This window comes from Olea europaea, chromosome 10 (assembly GCF_002742605.1).
Source record: "Olea europaea var. sylvestris chromosome 10, O_europaea_v1, whole genome shotgun sequence".
NCBI lineage: Eukaryota > Viridiplantae > Streptophyta > Magnoliopsida > Lamiales > Oleaceae > Olea > Olea europaea.
In genome coordinates this window covers 18,703,863-18,710,772 of record NC_036246.1, presented here as the reverse complement: position 1 = coordinate 18,710,772, position 6,910 = coordinate 18,703,863, and positions in this window count along the sequence as shown.

Genomic DNA, 6,910 nt, shown 5'->3' with positions numbered 1-6,910 from the left:
TGCTGGAGCCGTTCTAGAAGGAATCCGGACCTTTTGATGATAAAGCGGATCTTGAGTTGGATAATGTCGCTGGGGGGGGGAGGATATACTTTGCACATTTTTTGAATCGTCAAATGTGAGTTTTTTTTATTATCAAAATTTAAATGGTGTATCGATAACTATAACAAAACAATTTGCTGAACAATTATACATTCTTGTTTTTTCGGATAGAGGTACATTGTACACTAAATCCTACAGACGGTGAATTGCTGGAGCCGTTCTAGAAGGAATCCGGACCTTTTGATGATAAAGCGGATCTTGAGTTGGATAATGTCGCTTCTAAAGATGAAGGCGGAAAAAATCTGGGAGTAATGATGCTCAATCAAGTTTTGCTCATCCACAATGTCCTAAGATATTAGATCGACCATCGATGTCTAGCCATCTACATTCATCCAGGACAACTAGACGACCCCCACTTTCTTATGACTATATCGCTCATATAATAAAACAAGAAATAATAGGTGTTGAAGAAAGGCTCCGAGGTGAGATTTAAGAGCGCTTTGATCGAGTAGAAAGGAAAATTGATTTATTTCTCTAACTGGCTGGATGAGATAAAGTTCAATCGGAAAGAAGTGAATTTGATGATCGTGCTTTTAGTACAGGCAATCAATAGAACAAAGAGGCAAGAGAGCGAGATGAGGTGATTATTGAAGAATGCTTTCATGAAAAAGTTACACTGAATAAGCAACATCGGGCTCTTCCTGTATATGATTATGGTATATTCTCTCTTGTACTTGTTGCAATAAGCTATAAATAATTTTTATGTTGGGTCCCATTTCTAGGATTTGTGCCAAATCCTTCATCTACTATAGTTTTATGCCAACAACGGCCTTTAGTCTAGATCGGAGAGACCTTTCAGACCGAGGAAGCTCGACAAGATGAGGTCACAGAGAAGGTGGCTTGGACGAAAGATGATTCAAACATATCTAACAAAGGTAAAAATAATTTACATTTCAATATTTCACTTTTCAATATTGTGTGTTAAAATGGATTGAATTGTGTTCCATCAACTTTTGTAGACGATTCTGAGAAGCTTTCGACATCTTCACATGTCTGCCAACCTAGTAATGAAATCATTGTGATCGAGGATCCGAATTCTGAATTGGCTGTACGAAAGCGGCATCGAATTAAGAGAAGAGCAGCTGTGCTGCTTTCTCCATACACTAATCCCTTAGAGAGGAGAAAATTGTTGAATATTCAAGTATATGACCCTTTAAGGGAAGTAGATCCTGCAAAAGTTGAAGACCTCAACAAGTGGTTGGCAAATGCATCCACGAGGTAATTTATTTTATTCTAGTGGTTGGCGTAGTGAAGGGTGTAATTTTGAATTTGCAAGTTAGCTTAGTTTGATATTATCGTTGTCACAGTGATACAATATCATTGGCTATCTGTGAAGTGCAAAGGAAATTATTTGATGTTGAAAGATGACGAGTGGCTTATCGATGTGTAAGTAATATTTGAATATTAGAATTATTATTAATAAAATAATGTATTTAATTAATCATGTTTTGGCGTACAACATATCGACTCAGCCTTATACCACATTACGGAAATGGCAGTAACATATACACATATTTCAGCAAGATTGTGCTATATTGGATTGTTATTTTTGGCAACATTGTCAAGAAAGCCTACCTAAAAATGGGTGCACCTAAGAAGAAAAATGATAACTACGTATTGGACCAAGAACTCGTTGATTATGTTAAAGGGGCTTCATTCGGTAAATACTGGAGTAATTGTACATTTTTGTATGTTCTTTACTGTGTAGCTGGTTCTCATTGGTTTGAACTGAAAATTGATTTGACGGAGCGAACTATTTATATTTACGATAGTTTGCTAAAACACATCCGCACTGCTCAGCTGACCGAATGCATGAAACCTAATCAAGTGGTAATTCCCTTGTTGATAAAGGAACACATAGCGCGTGAAGAAAATTAGCACCAGCATGTTTCGTTATTAGAGGGTTGTAGTTCGTGGACAAACAAACGAGTAAACTTGGTTCAATATAACATTTAGCACCAATATCTATGACTTCTTTCGTCTATGTCATGTCTATCTAAAATTTTTCCCGTTATTAATTTGCAGGTCTGATTGTGAGCTTTTCACAGTGAAATACATTGAATTTTTACAAGCTCAATTAAATATGAATTTGATTCATGCGGATTATATGTCTATTTGAAGGAACAAATTAGCTGCAAAGATATTTGCATGGCACTTTGATCCGTAAATTTAGTAAATTTTCTGATGTTATTTTTGTATTTATATCTTGGAAATTGATTTTGCAAACGTAAATGTTTGCTTCAAGTTGAATGTTAATTATAGTTGCAGTTTTTATGTCTTTCATTTAAATGTGCTTATGCATTTCTATGAGAATAGTAATTCGATCCTTATTTTGATCAAGTTTTGTTCGTGAGAACGATGTCTGTGCTGTTAATGATATGAGAAACGGAGTCATTCTATTAGCAAATAAGTTCATGAGAACGACACTTGTGTACTGATATTGAAAATATTTACAGAATAGCACAAGTAACGTTATAATGAAAAAAAATTCATCTAAAGAACGGTAGAAGTGCCGTTAGTGATATGAGAGAAAATCATTAGAACGGTATAACTATTGCTATGTTAGTTTGTACATTGTCTACGAGAATGTCACTTGTATCGTTACTAATATTGAAAAGATAGGCAAAACGACACAAGTGGTGCTATAAAGACACAAACTTGTTCATAAGAATGGCACAAGTGTCGTTACCGCTTATAGAACGATGCTTGTATCGTTACTAGATTGAGAATAAACATTAAAACGGTATAATTGTCGTTATGTTTAAATTTACAAGTCTATGAGAACGACACTTGTGTCGTTACTGATCTTGAAAAGATATAGAGAACGACACAACTGATGTTATAATGACATAAACTTAATAATGGGAACGGCTCAAGCGACATTAATGTTCATATAACGACACTTGTGCCGTTATTGAGAAGAGAACGAGTATGAGCAGCCACGAGCCTTTTGGACCCCGATATTCGATAAGTTGAACTCATTTAAGTAGTAAGATGGACATGCAGCTCACATAATTTGGGAGATACGCTTATTACTTTGGTTTTCTAATGAATGTGGATGGTGACTTGTGATTTCACCTACTCGACATCTACAATCCATGCCAATTTCGCCGTTATCCGTCACGTAATCAATAATTCCGACTTTCTTAAGTTAGGAGGTCTGATCCTTGAGGTCGACGCAGTGTAAATGAAACGAAATATGAGAGAAATCAACAGAAGGAGATCCAATCCTTGAGGTCGATACGGTGAAAATGAAGCAAAATATGTGAGAAATCAACAGAACGACACAGGTGTCATTAAACATCACGTATGTCATTCTGTTAATAAACACGAATATGAGCAGCGACGAGCCTTCTGGACCCCGATATTCGATAAGTTGAACTCGTTCAAATCGCGAGATGGACATGCCACTCACATAATTTAGGAGATACGCTCATTACTTTGGTTAACTAACGAATGTGGATGGTGACTTATGATTTCACCAACTCAACATCCACAATCCATACCAATTCCGCTGTTATTCGTCACGTAATCAATAATTCTGACTTTCTTAAGTTGGGAGATCTGATCCTTGAGTTCGACGCGGTGGACATGAAGAGAAATATGGTAGAAAAATTAGAAAAATTAGCAAATTAATACATGAGCAGCCTTTATATTCCATAAGATGAACCCATTTGAGTCACTAGATGGACATGCTACTCACAAAATTTGAGAGATACTTGTATTACTTGGACAACATGAAAAATTAGAACAGCACTAGTGCTGTTACTATTATGAAAACAACACAAGTGTTGTTACTTATGTAAACATGATACGAATGATTGATATCTTATATAAATAAATTATTATTAAATCAATAATATTTATTTCAGAACAATATTTCTATATTTTCTAGGTAAAATACTAAAAACGGCACCAGTGATGTTTTGATATAACAAAACAAAAGATTTCTGTCGTTATGACTTTATCGATTCTAAGACAATGACAAAATGAATCATTCCAAATATTTTAAATAGTTTACATTTAGGAATGACGAGAGCAGTACATCATAACACCACCATCCTTTTCAATACTACAAAAGAAGCACATCATAAAAGTAAAAATTCAGCAGATGTGCCGTTTTATCTTCGTCATTCATGTCTCTCACTGAGTGGTACACGATCTGTACAAGTGATACGGTTATGCCCAGCTTTCAAACACCTACTACACTTACAAGACTTACGCACATTTCCGGATAATTGTTTCCTTTTTTTTTGGTGGACATCCACTTCCTCTTCGTGCCAACGGTCTATCACCTTTCTTGATCGAACATTATCGAGAATTTTCCCAATCCACCTCGTTTGGCAATGGATATATATATATATATATATTTGAATAAGTTTGTTTCCAGTAAGAAGTGCTATAAAATGGAGAGCAAAACTTTTAACAGTTATCTCCAACATTCCTTACTATTGGAATTGCATGTGCACATAGAAATTGGTCCAAATCAAATTCCTTACAAGTCCATGTCCCACTCTCCAAATTATCAATTAAACCTTCCATTTCATCACTCACTTGCATTTCATCTAAGCTAAGAGCTTTTACCTCAAAACCTTTTGACTCATTATACTTATTGTACATCTCCTCCTCCAAAGGCGGGATGAGGTAGCTTGTACATTTTTCGACATCGATCCACCTATCATGAAACTATCGCTGCATCTTTTCCCTGATATGCTCAATCAAAGCAAGTATAGGAACTTTTCGAGCACTTCTCAACAATGAATTAAATGATTCTACATTGTTTGGGGGTCATACTATTGTATCTGATTCCATTGAAATGTGCTCTTGACCAATACTCCACGCCAACATCATCTTCTAAGTACCCTAGGATTTTCTCGTGTAGACTACACAATGCTTGCATATTAATCTCAAATTTGCCACCTATATGCCTTCGTGGTAGCTCTAAACAAAAGCACAATATCTATGTGAGGAGATTTACTCTTCAAGTTAGTTTGCAAATGCCATAAACAATGTCAATGATGTGCATTAAGATAAATGCTGTTGAAACCATTTGATATGCTTGTTGCACGGTCAGATATAAAGACTAGTTTGTCAGTGTCACCGGTTATCTGTCGCAACTTCTGAAAGAACCAAGTTCATGAGTCATTGTTTTCTGAATCCACTATGCCCTAAGCGTGGCATGTGGCAATAAGTAACGTACCTCGATACTTAGATTTCAAAAATGTTCCATCCACGCAAATTACCCATCGGATTGAAGAGATGAATCCGCATATGCTTGGTCCTAATGCCATGAAAAAATACATGAAATGTTCATCATTATCGGTTTCAATAAAGGTCAACGTGCTAGGATTATTTCTCTCCAAAACATGACAATACAATGGTAACTTTGCATAGCTATCATCAGGGCTACCTCGAACTTCTTTGCAAGCAAATTCTTTGGCCATATACGCCTTGTGATATTTTATAGTTATGCCAAACTCTCGACGAACGTCATTGATAATGTTTCTTGGTCTGTACAAGATGTTGGCATCCTGATATTTTGGAGCTACATGTCTTCCAATTACCGAATAGGTAGCATGTCTATTATCCCTGCAAAGAACACTCATGAAGCAAATGTGATATTCAGAATATTTTCGTATTTGAAAAATCTCAAATTCAACTATTCTCGTTGCCTGTAAATGCCAATTGCAAAAGCCTCAACACAAACGACTGTATACTCACTCTTATTTGAATTCTTTACTTTAAATTCAAATTAGTACTTCAAGGCAAGTAACTGGAGTTTTGATAACAAAGCACTTTTAGTTGGAAATAGTTCATCATCATGTACATCCTCATTTTCAGGAATCCTAACTGATGACCTCTTCTATGGAGAAATCAACATTGTTTTCATCTCTCGGAGGAGATTTATCTTCGAAATCTTGTTGTTCGGAACTACCTTGAATTATGCAAGTTATTCCAATCCACAGAGTTTCCTTCTACGTTATCATTTCCATGATCGCCATCTTATTGCTCAACTTCATTTCGAGGGCTCACATTTCCCTTTTCTACTTCACCATTAGTTTCTACTCCGCAATCTCTTTCAAACTCTCTTACACTATCACATTCACCTACAACTTTTGTTGAAATAGTCACGCAAAGAGGATTTTTTTACAAATAGAAAGACACCACTTCACTTTCACGTCACTGTTAATTCTTTGTGGTGGAACTGAAAATTTAGACATTCCGGGATTAAGAGACATCATCTCAATTTCATATAACTTTGAATCCACATTAACAAGTTCTTGCACTTTGTTGTACAACTCTATATACGAAATGCTAGATGGAACGTAAAGAATATCTACATTTTTTTCACCGTTTCCTACATAATCCCATGTCCATTTGCCTTCTTTAATCTTTTTAAATTCGACAAAATAGCATACCTGTACCCATATCATTTCTACAGAATCCATAGTTGTAAATAAAATAAAAAGTTAAAAATCTACTCAAGTATATTTCAAAGTAATATGAAAATAGTTACCATATTTAAATTATCAAAGTAACCACAATATATAATTAATAATAGACGGATCATAATAGATAACGGTTGTACTGTTATTTTACATGGAAGATAACGACTGAAGCTTCTACACTATTAATAACGACTGGAGTGTTATTATCGTTTAATAGTTACGGATGGTATAAATATACAACAAAACTAAAATATCATTTTATACTATATTCAACAATAAAAGTACAATTGTAAATGAGATTTCTAAAAATACATTTCTTCTTTCTTTAAATATAGTAGAGATTTCAATGTAGATATTATAGA